The sequence below is a fragment of the Rhinopithecus bieti genome, unplaced genomic scaffold, assembly GCF_001698545.2.
Source record: "Rhinopithecus bieti isolate Rb0 unplaced genomic scaffold, ASM169854v2 scaffold_7681, whole genome shotgun sequence".
In the NCBI taxonomy this organism is placed as follows: domain Eukaryota; kingdom Metazoa; phylum Chordata; class Mammalia; order Primates; family Cercopithecidae; genus Rhinopithecus; species Rhinopithecus bieti.
Window position 1 is genome coordinate 7483229 of NW_016806571.1, and position 23063 is coordinate 7506291.

General features: G+C 41.1%; 1 protein-coding gene and 1 long non-coding RNA gene across 2 annotated transcripts in view; both read right to left on the reverse strand.

Moving 5' to 3' along the window:
• Positions 1-23063, reverse strand: part of ALK (ALK receptor tyrosine kinase) — a 540180-nt gene that overhangs the window by 466262 nt on the left and 50855 nt on the right. The gene's annotated exons all lie outside the window — the stretch shown is intronic.
• On the reverse strand, positions 1387-22643 carry LOC108532755 (uncharacterized). Its single transcript, XR_001886542.1, has 3 exons — positions 22461-22643; positions 19171-19366; positions 1387-1530 (listed from the first exon to the last, which is right to left on the reverse strand). It is a non-coding gene; the product is annotated as an uncharacterized LOC108532755 (long non-coding RNA).

Here is a 23063-nt window from a genome sequence, read left to right on the forward strand (position 1 = left end):
GGTTTCAAGCAAGGGAATTTTAATGCCAGTTCGCATTCTGATGATCACTAGCTGCTGTGTGAAAAAAAGGATAGGAAGATGACAAGAGTGAAGTCAGGGAGGTCACAGTCTTTCTAGGATTAGGTTATCTGAGCAGGAGGTGGAGGTGGCAAGAGTCTTCAATGAACAACAGGTCAGTACCAGAAAAGAAAAGATGACCACAGCAGATGATTCTGAAAAACAATCCAATTGCCTGCAAGTGAACCACTGCAAGTCCGGTACATTGTGAGTCGGATCTGCTGAACGCCACAGCCCCTGGGAAAAACAGGGGCCCTGAGACAGACACTAATAACAATGCAAAGTCATTCATGCTTTTATTGTTCAATTATAATGAGTCCACTCATCTTGGTAATAATAATAATGATGTGTTTGAATAACATAATTGCTTAATAGCCATTCCTTACCACCACCACCACCACCCCCTACTATTAGGACAAAACTAAAATAATTTAGAGTATTTGTCATTCTAAAAGAGGCAGAAAAAATTGCTATTCTCTGCTAGTAGCTCTTAAGAAATGAATTATATACAGGATCCAGTTACTTCTGTGGCTTTAAAGGGGAACCTTCGCTTAGGGCAGCAAAATATATAAGGGTTATCCTTTTAGGAAAGCCCCTTTCATATAAACAGAAACTTTTCTTCATGGAATTCAAGAAGTCTCTGAGCCTCAGTTTTGCTATCCATAATGGGGAATCAGACTAATCTGTGGTTTCCAAACCCAGGTATACATAAGAATGAGCTAGGAAGTTTATCAAAAATTTACCTGTTTGGGCTCCATCCGTGATTCTCTGTATGTGGAGTCTGAGAATTTGTATTCTGAACTACTTGCTTGGATGACCTCTCAAGTTCCTTCTGTCTTCAAAAGTCTAGGACACTGCTTTGCAGTGTGGTCCACCTGGGAGCTTGTTAGACATATAGAATCTCAGCCCCACCCCAGACCTGCTGAAGCAGAATTTGCTCTTTCAACAAGAATCCTGGAAGATTTGGAGGAACATTAAAATTTGAGAAGTTCTAGTCTAGGACTCTGCCTTTCAGATATGCACCTTATTTCCTACAGTTCAGGAAAACTTGGCAGTTGGAGAAGAAACCAACTTTCCAGCAGAAGCAGAGCAACTCAGTGGCTGAGCTTCGAATGCAATTCCGTTGTCCTTTATCAGCAAGGACAGAATGCCTCTCTCACAGCCATAAATAAGCTCAGAGAAAAGAAGCCGAATCAGCAAAGGTAAATCAAGTCCTGAATTGTGCTGGCTCATGCATATATTGGAGACAAACAAAAAAGGAAGCACTAAAATTTTGTGCATATTTCTTTAAAATATATAAATAGTAGATAATCAGAGGCTGACTTCAAATCTGGGTCTGCATAAATTCCTTCTCAGGGGTATTAAATCTCCTCCTCCCTTTCAGCTTCCTTTTTCACTGGGTCCTTCTCATCCTGAGCTGCGTTCTGTAGTTTCTCTCCTGTCTCAGACTCGACTCTCACCTATTTGGCTCCTCTTTAAAAAAAGAAAAACAGAGAAATCAAAATAAGCAACAACAACAAAAACCTGTTATGATTTCTTCCATTAGTACTACATGGATAAATCCCAAATCTCTTTCCATATTTACCTCTCTACTCGAATTTAAACTCAGTTTGCCTACTGTCTTCAGGAATTGTTTCAGTAACTGTCATTTAGTCATTCAGTCCACCAACATTTATTGAGCACCTACTTAGTTTGGTACCCCAAAGTATCATACTATGTGAGATTAAATCCAACCTGCCTCTTTCCTCTGGGAGCTCAGAGTTTATTAGAGATTTAAACTTCAGGAATATTAATAACACCTAATAGAAAGTGAGAAGTGAAGATTTAAAAGAGAGAGAGATAAAATGGTATGGGGAAAGCCAATGAAGATAATTTTTTTGGCTGGGGAAAAATAATAATGGTTTCTTGGGGGTCATGGTGGGTTTAAAATATGCATTGAAAAGTTAAACTGATACAGGCAGGTGTTAAAGTTTCCAGGCTGATACTGGAAAGCAAGATATATCACCAGGAAAGGGAATAGCATCTGCAAAGGCGAAGTGGTCACCATATATAGTGTGTGGACATCTGAATATAACGAAGTTGACTTGAGTGGCCCCTGCATGAAGATAAGTAATTCAAAAAATATGTTGGAAAGATTGTGGAGGGTTTTAAATTTTAGTCTATGAAATTTGAGCTTTATTCTAAAGCAATAGGAGCAACCAATAACTTTCTCAATAGAGGAGTAACACGGCCAAGCCTGAGCTTTTGGGGGAAAATGCTGGTTAAGAGAACTGGACACTGAAAACCCAGAGGAAGGGCATTGCAAAAGTCTTGGTGGAGGGTAATGAGGACCTGCGCTAGGAGCGGGTGAACAGTGGGGAGACCGTTTATAACTGTGGCTCTGTCTTATAAGTTAGACCTTCTTCCCTGAGCTGGCTCAGATCAACCAGGTAAGGGAGGGGAGGAAATGGGCGTACTGTAACAATCGAAATCTAGTAGTTTCCTGCTATCCTTCAGTATTTTTCACCTAGAGCTGCTTCTAGCTTTCCCTGTGGTTTCAGAAACACAGAGAGATTATAGTCATGTCGGTGTGTCTTTGCAAGAGCAGAATAAATCCTATATATCTTTTCAAATTAAAGTTTTTTTCTCCCACTCTCCAGGGAAAGCAGCAACTTCTCCATTCATGTAGAAATCAAATTGCTAGCCATTATGTTTGCTGATCATTTAGAGAAGTTTATACCCCTAGCAACCAGATATACTCAGTTTGTCTCCAACACAGATGGAAGACCTTAAAAAAACAAAAAGCTCAATCGTTTTTTTTTTTTTTTGAGGCAGAGTCTCGCTCTGTCGCCCAGGCTGGAATGCAGTGACGCAATCTCAGCTCACTGCCAGCTCCGCCTCCTGGGTTCATGTTATTCTCCTGCCTCAGCCTCCTGAGTAGCTGGGACTACAGGCACCCGCCACCACGCCTGGCTAATTTTTTGTATTTTTAGTAGAGACGGGGTTTCACCATGTTAGACAGGATGGTCTCGATCTCCTGACCTCGTGATCCGCCCACCTCGGCCTCCCAAAGTGCTGGGATTACAGGCGTGAGCCACCGCGCCCGGCTTTACTAGAAACAGTTTTCTAAAAGTACATATTCAAAAAGATACGTTTTAAAAACAATTCATGCATGGATCATTCCTTAAATAGAAATTTCAAGTAGTTTCAGAAAATTAGAATTAATTATAATGATCCTGCCTTACTTGGTTCATTCCCCTAGGAATATCTCATAAACATTCAGTGTGCTTAGATTTCACTGGCTCTGGGTGCAAGGACTCCAGGCCAAGCACCCAATATCAATTATCCATAGGGTCCTCCAGGTGCCAGTCTTGGAGGCCTTGGAGATGTCCCAAAGCCAAGACTGCCCAGAAAGACCCAGGTCTAATCCTTGAGAGTAGTAAACTAAAAATAAGAGCCTTTACTTTTTCTTCCTTTCCTCTATTTTGTAATACTTTTGCTACCACCAGGTGGTAGCAGGTAAGTGCATCTATGAGAAAGGTGGAGTTATCAAAGTGTAAGGCTCAGTTTCAGGAAATTACCAAAACAAACTCTGTTTAACGAGAGTCTGGAAATCTTAATTAAATAGGATCAATATTACACACGAAACAAAAACAAAAATACAAATATAAATGAGGTGTCTTTCCTTGTGGGAAAAGTCAGAAAGTGTGTGGTCAGTTGTTTTCAACAACAAATGAACTTGGCTTCTTTCATATAAGACCCAATGGTCAGCTTGAGGAATGTCCCGCGTTTTCACCCACATTTTTCTCAGATCCCAAATACTCTCATGGTACCAGTTCCATGAAAAGAATAAACCGCACTCCATCAGAATCATCAAAAATCTGAGAATTTTAGAGCGAGTAGGAGCTTTTTCACTTTACAAATGAGGAAAATGGCCCTAGAGAAGTTGCATGGTGACTTGGTGGAATGGACCAGGGCCCAGCAATTCCTCCTCCAACCAGGCTTTTCCCCCCATCCTGTGCCACTGCTGCTCCTATCAAGGAGTGTGTTGTTCCATCCAGTGGTCAACCCTCAGCCCTCAGATGCTCTTCCTTGGCCATAGACAGCGTTTGCCCACAGCTGGTCACTCCCACATCCACACTTCCTTCACTTGACTTCCAGGACACAGGCCTCTTGGTTTTCCTCCTACCTCATCATCCTTTCTTTAATCACATTTACTGGTTCCTCCTCATCTCCCCAAGATGCTAAAATTGGAGTTCCATGGGGCCCAATCTTTGGTCTTCTACCCTTTGTTAGCTACAGTCATTCATTCCCTTGGGAAATCTCCTTTAGTCTCATCTCCCTAGTGAACAACTCCCTAGTGAAGACCCTGGATTTGTATCTTTAGCCAAGACCACAGCCGTGATATCCAGGGCCCTTTATCTCTCTTCCTTCTTAAGATCTCCACTTGGGCATTGTTATGGATTGAATGATTCCAGTTTCCCACATTAGAACCTAAATTCATGAGTCACTCACACAAACTTGATCTACCTGTAGTCATTTCTAACCCCAATTAATTGTAACTTTATCCCCCCAGGCCAAAACCATTGGAGTAATTCTTGTTTCCTCTCTTTCTCTCACATTCTACTCCCAAGCCATTGGCTCTGCCTCATAAACACCACTCCTTACCATCTGCCCTTCCAGCATCTGATACAAGTTATATTTTTCTTGCTGAGTTTCTTGAAAATATTTCTACACATCTACATGCTTCAGCCCCTTGTTTCACTATAGTCTCAACTTGACAGCTAAAGGGGTCCTTTTAAAACTTGCATTAGAACATGTTGCCCCTTTGCTCCAAACCCTCCAAAACCTTCCATTTCTCTAAGAGTATAAGCCAAAGTCCTTATGATGTTTCCAAGACCCTATAGCCTGCCCCGAAGCCTCCCTGACCTCATCTCCTGCCACTCTCCTCCTGGCTTACTCTGCTCCAGCCACATGGTCGTCTTGCCATTCCTGAATATTCCAGGCATTCTCCTGCTTCAGGGCCCTTGTGGTCACTACTCCCTCTGCCTGGTCGGCCCTTGCAAGATGGCTGTGTGGCTCATTATCTGACCTCCTTCAATTCTTCGTTCAAATGTCTCTTTCACACAAAGCTTTCCTGACCACCCTTCCAAAAATTGCACCCTACCACTCCTACCTTCCTTGCTTTATTGTCCTTTATAGCACTTATTTACTTTCAGCATATTGTATATTTTACTAATTTTTTCTGTTTCTTCCTATGAGTGTATACGCATCGAGAAGGCAGGGATTGATGTAGGTTGTGCTCACTGATGGGTCTCTGTGTATAAACCAGTTCCTTGCACTGTTGTACTGAATCAATGTGTGTTGAACAAATAATTGTGGTGTGAATGAATGGATGAATGAATGGATGAATCCAAGTCTAGTTTCCTTGTAATATGATATATGGCTTTTCTTCCAGTTTCACATTCTTCTGGGCTTGGCAAAATCAGTTTCGAATACAACTGCTCCTAGTAATGGAAGTTACGTTAGAAAATTCAATATGACTTCTGCCATCACTTCTGTATTATGGCACATAAGGCTTGTTCTCTAAGAGTTGTTTATATCTCCTTAAGTGCTATACTTATAGTTCAGATGAGCTGCCACTAGGTAGAACTCTGGGTGTTCAGTTAGGAGCTCTGCATCTCTAATCAGTCTCTTCCTCTCCCTACATACTGTCCTAGGCCAGGCCCACGTAGTCTCCTGTTAGGTCACTTGCATCAGCTTGTTGGTTTCCCCATTCTTAGTCTTTCTCCCCTAATTCCCACCTAACCAGAATGACCTATCTCAGTGGTCTGTAATCTTTCATTTTTAGTGGCCACCCCTTTGTAATTATAGGTAGACTCATATATAGAACAGAGCATCTCTATTTGAAGCTCTTTCTTTCACCCCACCTCAAGGCAGTCTGTGAAGAAGCCTCCAGAACTCAGGGAGCTGTAGAATGAAGTTCGTATTACCCTCATCAATCCAGTCCATACATCTGGCTTGAATGCCCCTTTTCACACAAACCAGCAAGGGCCCCCTATTGCTCAGAGAAGTGCTCTGTCTACTGTAGTAATCCATGCACCACGTTCACGAATTTTTCTTTTCTTTTTTTGTTTTTTGCCAAAGTCGTATGCCTCTCTTACTATTATTCACCTAATGTTTTTCTTAAAACCAACTCATATTTATAAACTTAAATTTAGAGAATCTAAATCATTATTGTCACTATCATAAACCAAAACCCAATGTGTCATTCATTATGAATAGAAGAGAATATTAAAATTAAATATATAGGGATTCAGATGACAAAGTTTTCATGTTCATCTGTAAATGTGCACCACACTGTAGGGAAACACCACCTAGAGAATAAAGCTGCAGCTCCTTTACCCAGTTTGTTCAACCCTCTCCATGAAGAGGAAAATTCTTAAGGTTCTCTGCACGCTGTTTCGCACCTCACTGACTTTGCTCATGCAGTTCCCTTAGCCTGGAATGCCCACTCCAATTAATTTAGTTTTAGGTTTAAACATTTTCAAATTTTTATTAACATATTACACATAAATAACTTGAAAAATCAATTAGTACTCTAGGCTTATAACAAAACACAGCTGCCCCTCCCTCCTAATTCTCCCTTCCTAGAGCATACACTCTCAATTCCTTTTTTAAAAAGTTGTGATGAACTATCCATAACATAAAATGTACCATTTTACTCATTTTAAAGTGTATAGCTTGGTGGTATTAAGTACATTCACAGTCCTGTGCAACCATCACCACCACCCATCTTCAGAACTCTTTTCTAAACCTGAAACTCTGTGCTCATTAAACACCAGTTCACTCCCCACTCCCTCATTGCCCTTGTCTCTGGCAATCACCATTTTACTGTCTGTCTCTATGAATTTGACTACTCTAGGTACCTCATATAAGTGGAATCATCCAGTATTTGTCCTTTTGTGACTTGCTAATTTCATTTAGCATCATTATTTCAAGCCTCACTCATGTGGTAGCATGTAACACTTTCAATTCACTCCCCTACTTTCTTTTGTCATTACGCTAGGAATTATCTTTTCCTCTCTTCTGAAATGGATTCTCTGTCTTCTAGATCCCATGTTTTCCTATTCTTTGTTTTATTCTCTTATTTTGATGTGGCATATCCTTCAGTAACTTTTTAAGAAAGGATGCACAACAAGCACATATTTTGAGAGTTTGCATGTGTAAAAAAATCTTTAACTTCACATTTAATGATAGTTTGGCTGGGTATGGAATTCTAAATTGGAAATTATTTTCCATTCACATTTGACCACATTTATCAACTGACTTCTAGGTCCCCAAATTGCAGATGTTAACACAGACGCTATTCTGATTCCCTATCATTTGTATATGATCTATATTTTTTCCTTTGCAAGATATACAATCTTTATTTTCTAGTACTCTAAAGTTTTATAATTATATGGCATTGTGTATGCCTTTTATAGTGTGGGATTCAATTATGCTGGACACTTTCTGAGGTTACAATGTGTGTGTGTGAGAGAGAGAGGGAGAGAAAGTGTGTGTGTGTGACAGAGTGTGTGTGTGTGTTTCATGTTTATTCTTGCTCCCCGTATTGACTCTGAGACCCTCACCCCACTTCACCACAGACCTTTGCTTCAATTTGCTTTTTGGTTTCAGTCACTGTGCTTTCTATTAGAACTGCTACCATCAAATATCTGTTGATCCTTGGTTGTTCTTTATGAAAAATTCAAAGCCAGTTGGAATTTCTATGTGCATGAATGAAGGCTGTTGCCTTGTAAACTTCATAGGAGGGTGATTGGGCCAGGACTGAATCATTGAATGGAGGATTCCCCATGGCAATAACAATTTTTTCTCTTGGGCTTGCCAGTCTCCTTGAGGAATAACTTCCTTTTTTTCCTTAGTAGGGGGGTATATGACTAACTACACTGTTCTGAATTCTCAGAGAGGAGCAGGCTAGGACATGTCACTGTTCAGGATGCAGACTCTTCCTTAACCTCCCGGTGGTTAGTATGGTGCACACCCATGCTCTCACCTCTTCCTGCCTTGTGGACTCTGTCCTCATATTCCATTTGGGGTCCCTCTATTCTCTCCCTCAGTTGACTCACCTCTGCCCTCCAGCCCTTACTTCAGCCCCCCATGGTCTGCTTTCCTCCCTGGCTAGCCCTCAGCTCAGATATGATATCCCTACCTGAACTCATGATTTTTATCTTTCACGTAAGAAAGACAGCAAATGTGTAGACCCCAAAATCTATGCAGAGGACAGAGACCCTTTGGGAATCAAACTCCACATCCTTAGAACCACAACGAAGGAAGGACAAGTGTCCAACCCATGCCTCCCAGAGTTTCAGACCCCTGACTCTAAGATACTAAGTAACAAGAGATTGAAGATGAATATTAGGGAGTATTTTACACTGAAGCAAGCCTTCAAATGGTTATATACAAAATAGATGTTCTAATGAAACATATCAAGATGAACTGAACATATGGATAGGTTATCAGGCATAAAAGTCCCAATCTTCTAATCCTGCATTGGTCTTTCGAGTGACCAGACCCCATCCTGAAGTGACGTAGGGGCTGCCAGTCATCAGTCAATCATCAGCATGCAAAAATGCATCATTTTGGAATTTCTAAGGATTTTAGGATTTGAATGCCAAGAAATGGGATAAAAAAACTAAACATATTTCACAATATCACACCAAGAAACTTTCATTACGGAAAAGGGTAACTCTCTTTAAGGTGGCTTATTACTGGAAGTAAGATTTGGGGTCTTAAGATGTCTTGGGGCTTCATTAACAATCGACTTCCTAGTACTTTTTGATGAAGCACTGTCTCTCCTTTAACACTGCCTTTAGTTTCTAACCTAATCTTATTTGGCATGATTCTCTAAGACATGCCAAACAGAGCTTTCAAGTTTCTCTGTTTTCTGGTATCTGGATATGTCTGACTCACTTAAGAAGTTTCATCCAGTGACAGTAACCATACCCGATGAGGTCTCCGTGTCAACAGAGCTTAAATGTTTGCTACCCCCTCAGGCTCTTTGGGTGATGATTCAACCAAAGGGAAAATGGCAAGTGAAAGTTTGTGCCCCCTCCCCTCTGACTCCAGAGCATTGCAATAGGGCTACTTTTAATGTGCTTGGCAACAATTAGCTCTTGAAGCTGCAACAGCTGCACAATGCTGATGCTCTCCAGATGCACCAAACGAATTAAATCATGCGATAATTCAATTGGAAAATTGGGTGTAATTATGGAGAATGCAGAGTCTGCTAGTCGCCGCACAGTGACTTGGAGTTCTTGAAACAACAGTGGTGTGGGCTGTTCAGGGAGTGTGTGGCAGGCACAGAAAATGATATGGGTGTTTGCAGAAATCTCGACCCCCTCTATGACAATGATGGAATTACTCAACCCTGTACTCAGTTAAGAGCTATCTGAGTGCCACCAAAAAGATCTCCTTTGTAACTTCAAAACTTCTCACATCCAGACCACTCTTCCTGACATGATAGTGGGGGCTGTGCTTCAAGCTTGTTGGGAAAGTGTAAAACAAGCAAAGGCTGGAATCCCTAAGGACTAGTGATACAAATGTTAATTTAAAGAGCTAGGTAAGTAAGCGAACCATAAATTATGATACCTTAAGCATTCTAACTAAAACACACATACACACATATATTCATACATCAATCTCTTGATGTAGGGTCATGTCCAAGGTCAGTGTCTTCTGTGTATCATCCTTCTCACATTCATCACACCTTTAATGTATTGGTTATAATTTTCAGTTTGGGTTTATGTAATGGGGCATAAGAACCTAAAAAGATTTGAGGATCATTTTCAATAGCATCTCAGAGATATTTATGTATTTCTTTCCAAACTCTGAGAGTCACCCAATTCAAAGGCTTCTGTGTGCTGTTTTGCAGTTATGCCCTACACAACTTGAGGAGGCGTCAGCCACAGGGTATCCCTTGGAGTCGTGCAGTGACAACTTGAGAGTCGTTCTCAGGGGCCCTGCCTCATCCAGCAGCAACTTCTTTTGTAGTGGCTCGCCTTTATTAAATCTTTCTGCAGCATTCAACTGAGTTTTCATAGAAACAATAGCTCTCTCCTTGCATTGCAATTCAATCTTGTAATTACTATAAATATCTTTTAGAACAAACACAATAGCATCTTGGGAAGAGCATCTTAACTGGTGAGCAGAAGTATGCAGATATGGAAGGGAATAGCCTATAGGCCTTGAGTGTACAGGATGCTATGGGCATCAATCAAGATACTTTACAGAGTGTTCTGCTCAGTTCTGGGGATTTTTAAAAAAATGATACTTTACAGAGGGAAAGCTAATACAGAGAGCTGGTAAAGGGAAGGTTAATTAAGAGAGCTTCTACTGTCCTGTGAATTTAGTGACACTCTTAAACAAATTTGTATTTTATTATTCACTATCGCATCTATACATTTTTAAAAAATAGCACCTAGAGATGTCAGCCATTTTATCTTTTTGGTCCATTGATAAATTTCTGGATTCCTTATCATAACTCTGCAGGCATTATAGTCTTCAGATTGGGAACCCCTGGCTTAGGGTCTGCTGCCCATAGTAAAATAAAAAATGATTGAGGTTGGTTAATGAAGGAGTAAGAAGTTCTTTTTGCATGATGTGATTTAAACTCAAAGGGAAGCATGGTGAAGCATCCATTGAGAGCCACCCTTTTCCATAATGAAAGTTTCTTGGTGTGATATTGTGAAACATGTTTCATTTTTGATCCCATTTATTGGCATTCAATTCCTAAAATCCTTAAAAATTCCAAAGCGATGCATTTTTGTATGCTAATGATTGACTGATGACTGGCAGCCCCTAGGTAGCTTCAAGATGGGGTCTGGTCACTAGAAAGACCAAAGCAGGATTAGAAGATTGTGACTTTCAGTCCCATCCCCCAACCTCACGGAAAGAGAGTGGCTGAAGGTTAAGTTGATCACCAATGGTCAATAATGTAATCAATCATGCTTAGGTAACGAGGTTTCCATAAAAACTCCAAAGGAAAGGGTTCAGAGAACTTGTGGGTAGCTGAACAACTGGAGGTTCCTGGAGGTGTCACACCCAGAGAGGGCATGGGAGCTCCACACCCCTTCCCCAACCTTGCCCTACACATCTTGTCATTTGTATTCTTTGTAATACCCTTTATAATAAATCGGTAAACATAACTAAGTTTCTCTGAGTTCTGTGAGCTGCTCTAGCAAATTAATCAAACCCACAGTGGGAATTGTGAGAACCCCAACTTGAAGCTGGTTAGGCAGAGGTTCCTAAGGCTTGGACTTAAGACTGGTAGGAAGCAGTGGCAATTTGGGGACTGATCCCTCAACCAGTGGAGTCTGACGCTGTCTCCAGGTAGATAGTGTCAGAATAGAACTGAATTGGAGGATACCCAGCTGGTGTTTGCTGCAGAACTTCCTGCTTGCTTGGTTTGTGGGAAAAATCGCTACACATGTGGTCACAGATATCTTCTATCTGTGTTGATTTTTGGCGTGAGAGCTGTTTGCGTTTTTTCCACCTCATCTGAATAGTTTAAAACCCACAAGAAATATTGATGCTAAAGAGGGTAAAAGCTACCAGTTCATTCACTTGGGACTTTCCCCAACTCCTACTCCCTTCGCCCTGTCTTTAGGGGCATCACATCTTGCCTTTTAATTTGACCAGGCCAAGAATTAGACTCGAGAAGCACATCACAGAGAAACTGTTACCTAGAGTCGGATTGTCTTCAGTTGAAATCATGACTTTGTCTCTTGCTTACCTAAGTTAACTTAATTTGAACCTTAGTTTCTTTGTCTGTAAAAGAGTCATGGCAATAAGTACTCTACCAAATTATCGTAAAGATTAAATGCCTCAACATATCCCAAAGGACTAGATATGGATGGATGCTCAACAAATGTCAGGAGGGAGCAAAGGGTGGCTAAAGTTTTATCAGAAGGTAAAGGAATGTTGGAAGATACAAGGTATGAGGAACAGGTGATTCAAAATAGGGAGACAGAGAAGATGAGAAAAAGTAGTAAAAATCATATACAGGGCTGGGCATGGTGGCTCATGCCCATAATTCCAGCACTTTGGGAGGCCAAGTCAGGAGGATCACTTGAGGTCAGTAGCTCAAGACCAGCCTGTCCAACATGGCAAAACCCGATCTCTACTAAAAATACAAAAATCAGCTGGGCAGGGCACATGCCTGTAATCCCAGCTACTCAGGAGGCATGAGAATCATTTGAACCCAGGAGGAGAGGTTGCAGTGAGCTGAGACGGCACCACTGCACTCCAGCCTGGGTGACAGAGCAAGACTCTGTTTCAATAATAACAACAATAATAATAATATACAGCATTGTGTAGTTAACAAGTCAATTTATATACATTATATCACTGGCATAGTCCAACAGCCCTGTGAGATAGGATAGGCTTTAGTATTCACTTTTCAGATGAGAAAACTGAGGTCTAAAAGATTAAAAGAGTTGGCCAAGATGATGAAGCAGAATTGGCACCTGGACTCAAGTTCTCCTTATTCCCAGTCCAGTGATAGTAAGGCTATATGATCTTCAGCTTTCTGTCTTTACCACACCATCTCGGAGACTCCGTGATGGCTGTCATGCTCCAGATGACCTACTTTTGTTCTAGGGGGAGTTATACAAACAGTCAATGCTCCAGGAAGCTGCTCTGGGTCTTCCAGGTCTAGCACGGCTTCCAGTAATTATTTAGAGAGAAACGATGATGGAAAGAATCCATGAAAAAGGAAGCTTGGGTCATACAGTTTGTGGGTAGGGGAACACTGCATATGAAAATCACAACTGGAGATCACCCTTTGAGGTTAGGACCCAGAGAAAAGTGATGTCATGAGTCCTGAGTTATTTTATTAGTGGATAGAAAATTATAGGAAGTGATATGTTTTGAAGATGGAAATTTTGGAGGTTTAATGTAACTCTCCAGGCATATTAAAAGATGTTATTTCCATGTTCTTCTTGGGTAATCAATCATGCCATAGCAAATTAAGAGTTCTTATTTTTAGCCCTATTAGCTACACAATGATAATGAAAATTGATTATAGCCACATTCCCCTCCTTAAGACACTGTCGGTAAATGAACTGAAATGCCCCAGAATCAATCCATTTAAAAAATATACTAAAGGTTGAAAAAAAAAAAGCCCTCATCAATTACTTTGACATCTGTTAATAAAGAAAAGATGATGAACTGGCTGCTTCTGTCATTGTTCACTTACTGTAGGCCAAGAAAACAAGCTCTTTTGTTCTACCAACTGAAGACATCTTCAAAAGCTGAAAGTATCTTAGCTGCTGAAGACCAGATACTGGTTTCCAGGAATATAAATCAGAGAAATGTCCAAAATTCTAATAGGAAAGTGCAAAACAAGAATAAGCCATGTTTGTCTCTGATTTATCAACCTTCAAAGTCTAAGAAGGTTCTTTGGATTAGACTCAGGAAGTTCCTGTAGATGGAAACTTAGCAATACTGGGGTGTTACAAAAATGCCGGTAGGGGCTGAGTATGGTGCCATTAACAAACTAAGGATCTACAGAAACAGGAAGTACACCTGTTGTGAACCTAATTAATGGTTTTGTGCTTTGTCATTTGGGGAAGATGTCAAGATGTCCAAATAAATAGTAAATAATAATATACCAGTTCTTTATGGTACCTTTTCCAAGCCATTTTTGGGGGGTATAAGAATGCTGAAGATAGTATCTTAGGGGGGCCCACACTAACACTGAGGTTTCACTAACAACAGAGTCCGTGAGGAACGCTTTCAGTCCTCCCTCAGATTATTCGGAGCTGAGTCCAGGGAGGCCTGGAAAAGCTCACTCATAACCACACAGGGCAAGAAGGCAGTCCTCTGGGGCTTAGGCCCATGATCTCTGGACTCTAACACTCATCACCTTGGAGCTGTAAGGTCTCAGCTCATTTCAGAGATCAGGCTCATTAAAAAATATCAGCTCACAAATGTGGATTGCCTTTGAACAATTATAAAAGTTCTAGATACTCTTCATAGAAAGAAAATTGAAAATAAAGTATAAAGATGTATTTCTCTTTTCTGAAGGATTGTTTTTAAGCAACTTGGAAAGAATCCAGGTCAAATATCAAGTGTCTTAATACTTCATGCATTTCTCTGCTGATTGACATATGGTCATGCTAGCTGGAGACTGGGTCATAGGAGTAGAGCTGCTGTGCTACTAAATGCCTGTGTCCATATTTATATCCATAAACATCTTTCTCTAAGAAGATATCATTCTGTCTGAGGGTCACAAGCATATGTATATATACAAATTTAAATACACAGAGGAGACACTAGAAAATTTTTTTGATGATGGAAATTTTTTCTCTTGATTGCAGGGCTGTGTGTGTTTATCAAAATTCATGGGACTGTACACTATAAAGGGTGCATTTTAAAAATGTAAAGTTTTACATTAAATACTTCATTAACTCCACCCCCAACACACATACTAAGTTCTTAAAGACAAAAGTCTATGATAAAGCCCAGCTTTCATGGTCTTATTGGAAAGGTAGAGGGATTGACTAAATGATAAGTAAGATCCCTCCTAACTCTAACATTCTATGAATAATTTTAAACCATCCCAATCGAAGCATTTTACATTTCTATCCTGCAGAACACTAATGACAGAGACTGTAAGCATGTATTTAAACCTGGCCAACTAATGTATACACATTTCTTCCCACATGCAGGGGAACATATTGAAAGCAAATGTTAATATCTCAATTCCTCGCTAAGGTAATAGTGCTAGCTCATATTCATCGAATAGTTACTATGCACAGGCATTTCTATGTGACATACATGTATTAGTTTACTTGATATAACAACTCTATGAAACTGAAACTACTATTGTCTCCATTTTACACACAAGGAACCTGAAACACAAAGAAGTTAGGTGGCCTGTTCACAGTCAAACAGCAAGTGAGTGGTAAAGCCAGAACTTAAAGCCAGGTACTGTACTCTTTGTGGAGAGACTCAGAATCCAATGAGCAAGGAGGGATCAAACCATATGTACTCCACAGAGAGGTAGACACCGTGTTTGAAGCTCCCATCACAGACTTCTTTATCCTTGCTCCTCATTCTCCATCCTACTACTCCATCCCTTTTTGCAGGGAAAAAAAACTGTTCAAAGAACAAACCTCAGAACCTTTTTTCCTGCCTATATAAAGGGTGTGGTGTCTCCCTATTCTGCTTCTTCACTTTTTCCTCCTAGAAAGCACCCATGCAAAGTATTTAACATAGACAACGGCATCAGTTAAGGTAAGCTGCCAGTTTAAAGTAAGATTGGTGAAGTTGCAAGGAAGATGAACCAATGGGTGGATCTTTTGTGATCCAGTGCCCTTGCCCTGCCACCCACTTCTTGGTGGCTTTAAGCTAATTAGTTGGACACAAAAGTCTTAAAGGAGTAATAAGGCTAAGGTGAACAAGAGTGAGAAGGGAAGCAAAACCTGGACTGTAAAGATAGCATTGGAAAAGAAAGGACTGAGAGGCAGCTGCGGTGGATTAGAAAGACCACCTGACTCAGAGTCAGAAGTCCTGATCTTAATACCAGTTGTGTCTTTCAGTAGAAGCTTGACTCTGAATATGCTACTTCTCTGAGCCTCAATGAGCTCATCTGTAAAATGGGGATAGCATAGAAGGGTCCTTGTTAAGACTAAAGATATGTCTCTAAAACCAATGTACACATTGTAAATCACCGTGCAGTATGAATTAAAATGGCAGAGCACCAACCAAAGGTGTCTGGGTGAAGAAGCTAGGGAATTGAGGAATATGGACAGAGTGGTCATGTTTATTCTCTTTCCAACAAAGGCCTGAATTAGCAAACGCAAAATGGCTCTGCTGTCAAGAAGAACGCAGTGGGTAGATACACTTGAAAGTCATTTCTGAAAGAGACCTTAAAGAAGGGATGGAGAATGTTTGGGGTGGAGATAAACTCCTCCGAGAAAGACAATGAAAGATGACAAGTTAAGTCACAGTGGCTCAAGAGCAGACAATGATTTGTTGTCTGACTCTCCAGCCACGATGGGGCTGTAACTAATTAGGTTATTCTGGTTACAAAGGAAGCATTCAGCCCCTTAATGAAAAACTCTTTGGCAACTGGTGTTAGGGAAAGAAAAAACAAACCAGCAGCTTATTATTAGTTCCATAGCAAGTTAATTAATTTTTGCCAGTCACTTTGGGTCACTTGCTGGACTGAGCATCTGTCTCACTCAACTGAACAGCTGGAGGGATGGCGGGTGTCTCTGCAGGCCATGCATGTGTCCTGTTCTGGGAGGAGAAAGGAGAGCTAACTACAAGGCTGAAAAAATGTGAGCTTCTGGTGTTCATCCGCTCCTCTCCTCCCCACTATCCACTCAAGCAAGGCCAAAGGATTGTAATTCTATGGGAAACAAAGGAAATAAAAATGCTTAAAGTGAGGTTCTTTCTGCCTTTGTGTAGCACTCAAATGACAGCAGTGCAATATGGTACAATGAGCACTATATCAGCCTGCAGAAGTCCTAGCCCAGGCTCTAGGGCCACCTCTCTCAGTGACCAGCTTGGAGCCATGGTAAGGTGCCTGAACCTCTCTGGCTTCTCTTACCTCACCTGAGCTACCTGCCTGCATGGAAAGATGTTCATTCGGTATCCTTTCTAGCATTATGCAATTTGAGTTAATAAATATATCTTTTCTTGGAGACATGTCAACTATTTGCCAAATGCTAGCAAACAACACTTCCAGAAAGATAGCAGTGGCTAGGTATAACCCTTATTCAGAGATGGGAGAGCAAGGGCTGAAAAAGTGCTCAAATAAAACACCCACACTGAGTTGACCTGGCTTCAGAAAATACTAGCATGTTTTTTAAAGACATGTGTAATATGCAAGTGTGATGAGTGCCATTTTATTTAGCATGCATATTAATGCTAGTATATTTACTTTCTAGGGTGGATTAAGTGATACAAATTTTCTTAATTATGTGTGCTGCATAATATGTAATACACATATATAATATTTATTACATACTCACCCTAGAATAGACCAAGATAAAGAGGCTCATAAACTACACTGAAGCAGGAACCATAAGTTTAATTCCCTCTTTGAGCCAGTTTAAGCTACTATTTGGGTGCTGTGGTTTTTAAATCACTTGCATTTAATCCAAAATTATGAAGTTTTCAGCAAAATGATAAAATTAAATTGGAAGAGAGCTCATTATCTCAAGCAAACCCATGTATCTCACTGGGCTTTCAGAATTGTCCTCCCTCCCCTCCCCTTAAAAAGGGATGATGATGTTAAAGTCCTAGATTTAATGCTTAGCCAGTGCTCTAGAATTGTGGGTTTCGTCTCCTCCTGCCTCTCCCAGAACTAATACTCACTGTCAAGCCTGCTGCAGGTAGTTAAAAGGAGTGATAGGGATCCTCTAAACCCACTCAAACAAAAGCATTAGTGACTGATAGGGAGATTTGCAGTTTCACTGGGAACAATGCTATTTAATGAAATTAGCATTGCATTTATAGACAGTATTTAGGATTCCACAGTAAATCAGTAGGTGAGAGTTTCCAGGAAGGCAAGTGCGTACCACTGACATCACTACACCCAGGAGTGGGCTGTTCTGCCTGGGGAAGGTGGGCTAAGGAGATAGGATAGGGTCTCCATGGTGAGCTATTTATTGTGACAGCATGGTCTAGACTCTCAACTGGTCACAAAACCTGGTCACACACTGTCTGTGAGAAGCCCCTGAAGAAGGGTCGGGCATTCTAAGCATTACGTTATACAACAGGGACTGACATCTGGGGAGGTGAAGTGAATCATCCATTCTCTCAGGGCTGGGGCTGGACCCCAGTTATTAAACAAACAAACAAACAAACAGTTCTACCAGTCTACCACATAAACCAACCCATCTTTACATTTGCAACACCTGTCCCCAGGGACCAGGCATTTCCGACGGTCTACTTCAACACAACAGATTGTCTTATTCTGTCTTATATTGTTATAACAGAATACTATAGACTGGATAATTTTTAAAGAAAAGAGATTTATTACCATCAATCTCTTAGAGGAACCCTCTGTCCCTGCCTCCTTCTCTTCTTGTCTGCTGCACTTTATTTTCAACTTTCTCCTTTGTTCTCATCTCTTCCCCCACCCCAGCTCTGTCCTTTCTCCCTTTACCTTGCCCTAATATGCCCCTTCTTATATATCCAGTTTTAAAATATTATTAGCTAGACTCCATCTTTTAAAAAGTGATACCCCACTTTCAGGACATGAAATAAAATAGTCCTTTAGTGTGTAAAATTATGGGAGGAAGCCTTGTCCTTTCCAAATAAGCCATGGATGTGCTATGGACAATAGGGGCACCGAGAATCTGTCCAGCAGGATCCTTCTGTCCACCACGGTCCCCCTGTCTACCACGGTTCCTCTGTCCAGCATGGTTCCTTTGGGACCCAGGGCCCAGTCAGGCTCTGCACCCCCAGACATGCTTCCTGACTGGTCATGTGGTTAAATCCTAGTCCAGAAAATGCAGTAACAGCTGTACTGTGGACTGACTGTGAACACAAACCAGATAACATTTTAAAGCCTGAGTGACCTGTGCCCAATTTGTTCAGAGGGAACTGGGAACAAGAAGAGTTGCCAAGACAGGTGGGCAAACGTGCTGAAGTTCAGCCTCTCCCTCTCAAGGCCTCTCTTGAGGAAGTTACCTGTAGGGACAAGGCCACCCCCTGGATGCCAGTCACTCAACTCCATCAATTCCCAGGCCAATGCTTCACACAATTCTCTCTTTTTAAAAGAGGGGAGAGGTAGAGATGGGGTGTGATGAGAAAGAAAAGAAGGAAAGATACATACAAGGAAGTCAGGGTGAAAAGGGGATGAGGGAAACCAGGAGGTGGGGAGAGGAAAAGAGGAGAGAAAGGGCCCAGGGAGAGGGGAGAAAGGGGGAACAAGGTGTGGTCAGAAGAGCGGGTAGAGGCAAGCAGACAGGCAGGGGGCCATGGAAGGCTGAAGTGTGTACAGCTGTTCCAAACCTCACAGCTTTTTTTCCTTTGGGGTCTTCTCAGTTTCCTTGCGTTTTCATAACTTATGTCTCTTCCTGAATGTGATTAAACGACCCTCCCCAATTCTACCTTGAGGTACTGCATCAGCTGTGAAGGCATAGAAGAAGAAGACCACACAATGCCCTCATGGAAACCGTGGTGCTCCCTCAACTTCTCATTTGGTTGACTTCTTCCACGAAGTGCTCACACTGGACATCTTCCTGGGCAGTCAAAAGCACTTACTCTGCTTCTCTCTGGCTTCTTGCCACATAGTTACGGAAAGAGACTGAAGACAATGACATTTATTGAGTGTTATGCATTCTTCTAGGGATTTTATTTATGTTGACTCATTTAAATCTCATCACAGTCCTAAAACAAGGTATTATTATTCTTATTTGATAGGTGATAAAGCCAAGATTCACAGAAATTAAGCATCTCAGTGGAAGTCATACAGCTATAGGAAGCACAGTCAGATGGGTCTAACTTCACTCTCTCCAGTGCATCATGCTAACCCTCTTGCTTCTTCTCTCTACCTAGTTAGGGGCTCTCTAATGAGCCAGAAGATTAGATGGGAGAGGCACTGCCATTTTGCACTGATGCTGTGATTGTCAACCCCAGGACTCACCACCCTATCTGGCTCATTGCGTTTTCACTGAATGAAGAAATATTTCCACTTCTATGATTCGAATAAGAATAGTTTATGTCAATGTTGAGAGGACACATAGGTGTGGAATCATTTTGAATTTTAACAAGAAAAATAACATGATTGTTTAGGTCTTAACAGGCGATGTTCTGTGACCTGTCATATATTAATCACATCATTCTCATAAAAATCCTATAAGGCAGGACTCTATTTGCATGGCACAAGTGAGAGATAAAGTCACTTTCTGAAGATCATACAGTGAATAAATATGGAGCCAAGATTTGTACTCGAGCAGTCTGACTCTCTGGTCCTCGTGTCCACTCTAGCCTCCACTTACACACTGAAATGGCCAGTCTGTGTCATTTACAGCCCACATAGCAGAAAACTGAGACCCAACAGAGGCCAATGGAAGAAATGCCCTATCTGTTGAACTCTCATATGTTTACGGAGTATCATACTGTGTCTTTTATGAATATCTGTTTTTTTTTGTTTTTGTTTTTGTTTTTTTGAGATGGAATCTTGCTCTGTCACTGGAAGGCAGTGCAGTGGTGTCATCTCGGCTCACTGCAATCCCTACCTCCCAGGTTCAAGCAATTCTCCTACCTCATCCTCCCAAGTAGCTGGTACTACAGGCGCACACCACCATGCCCAGCTAATTTGTTTGTATTTTTAGTAGAGACAGAGTTTCACCATGTTTCCCAGGCTGGTTTTGAACTCCTGAGCTCAAGTAATCTGTCCACCTTGGCCTCCCAAAGTGCTAAGATTACAGACGTGAGCCACTGCGCCCGGCCCATCAGTATCTTTTGATACATAAAAGAATATAAACAACCTCAAGGTGATCATTAGATGTGCTGGCTCCTTATGTTTATGCCAGTTCCTATAGTTACAACCACCCTCTAGTAAGAAACTGTCAAAGTTGACTTCACTGGTCCTATCTTTTCCTTCTCTTCTTTCCAGAAATGTCCTCTCATTGTTTTCGTGCATAAATATGGACATCTGTGACCTTCATATGAAGGTATTTTTTCCAAATAAAGACAGCTTCCTCCCAAGAGAAATTTGTGTGCCTACTTTTATAATATCATGTTTAACCCTTGCTACATGTTTGTGTTTTATATTTTTGATAAAAACATGAGCTCCTTAGAATAAGTACCATATCTTTCACTGCTATGTATTGCTCTCCAGGCCTAGAAGAATGTCCAGTGGATAGTAGGTACTCAAGAGCTGGTTGATGATTGACAATAAATTAGACTAAGTCACACATTGACTCATAGCTAAGTTTGACTATTAGGCTAATACTCCTTCCACTGAACACACTTCCTAAACAACACTGTCTTCCCATAAGCCTATGTTCAACTACCACTGTATTTCCTTAAAGGGCAATTCATAAATCAGAGCAGACTAAACTGCAGGCCTAATTTCCCCATTGAAACTCCTCATATTCATCTTCCTGAGCAACCATAAAACATGATTTCAAAATGACCTAGTAATTATGTCTTAGGGACATTGAAAAAAGTTTAAGTAAAAATGTCTTGATTACACAGACCCAAAATTCTTTCATGGAGCCACACTCTTATTAATCACTTCAGGTGAGTCAAAGTAAACATAATCAGTCAAAGTTTTACAGGAAGAGATTGAAAGAAAATTATTGGTCCAGAATGATTTCTCTCCCTGCCTTCCTCCTTCCCATCCTCCTCCTTCTCTCCCTCCCCGATTCCTTCACCAACTTTTACCCAAGAAAGAGTACAAGCAATGATGGTATTGGTGAGATCCTGAAGCAATTTCCCTCTATAGAGTTTAATCTCATGGGGATCATTTCAAGAGAACCGGACTGTATTTTGGGTGACTTCCAGTTGTATTGTGTGTCTAAGACATATTTGAGTATCTTCTCATAACAGACAATGAATCAGGCAATATTTTCAACTAGTTTTCATTCTCCTTTGTTCAATGTTTAAAATAAAAGATAGGACAAAATCTAACTGTGGGTATCAGTAGTTGTGAAAGTTTAAATTTTGTTCCATGTAACAATGCAGGAAAATCATAACTAATAGGTCTAGCCTGTAACATATTATGTTTAAGGTCGGTATGTGTATAATGCTTCTCTCTAGTGTTTTTCTATATGTCAAGCAGCAAAACAAAGAAACATTTTGCTCCATGATGACACCACCCTGAAAAGGACTTAGAAAAACCTTTCCTTGTTTTGTTGAAACAACACAAGGAGAGGGGAAAAAGAGGGAAGGTACTACCTCTAGGATCCCCCTTCGTTTCTGGGTTCCGCATTTACCTCTTTCTGATTAGTACAGCTTTCCCAGTTCTTCCCAGGTAAAACCTTCTGAAACATTTCTCCTACAAACAGATCTGCTCTAATTGCCAATGTCTCTGAGAGCCAGGAGAGATGATCTCAGTGTTAGCCCACTAAGATCTCACTTCTACAACAAAGGTGGCAATGATGAAAATGGCATTCCAACCATGGTTCAGAGGCTTGATTTGCATAAGTCTGCTTAAGAAACTTTTCACGGGATTATGAAAAACCAAACTTGAAATCTGTTGTTTCTGAGCTCCATTTTTAAAATAATGACATTACTAAATATCCAGTTGTTCAAACTATACAATTAAGTTAATACTGGTTCTCTTTTCTTTAGCTACCAAAACAGACCTCGGACTCACAGCCTTTTCTCTACTCCCACTTCCATTTGGAAGTAGGTTTGGGTCTTTATCTGTCACTTGAGTAGGCCCTTACCTGGTCTTCTTGTGGCTACCCCTTCCTCATACTCTTCCTCCATCACTATCAGAGCAATCTTGGCAAAAGAGGGGCTGGTCAAGTTACCCCCCTATTTATGTCCTTCTATTGTCTGCCCAGTAAAGTCTGACTTTTACAGTCCTATTCACAAGCTGGATCTAAACCTATCTTTCCATCCTCAGGCTGCACCCCAGCTCCCCGCTACCTTGCCCCAGGTCCCACCATCAGTGGTGACAGCACAATGGCTTCCAACTATTGAGCCTTTACTCTGCTCAGCATGGTGCTATGTTCTATATGGACAACCTTTCACTTCATCCTCACAACAACTTAGGGCTGATATGATTATTATAATCATCTTCCAGATCACTTACAGAGGCTCAGAACTTGTCCAAGGCTGCCTACCAGTCTCTATCCTCTGGCTACATTGCCCTTTCCTTTCCCATCCTGTATAAAAATCTAGCCTTCCATTGAGAACCTGGTAAAATATACCCCCCCCCCCTTTTTTTTTTGAGACTTGGTCTCACTGTGCTACCCAGACTGGAGTGCAGTGGCACCATCATAGCTCACTGCAGCCTCGACCTCCTGGGTTCAAGAGATCCTCTT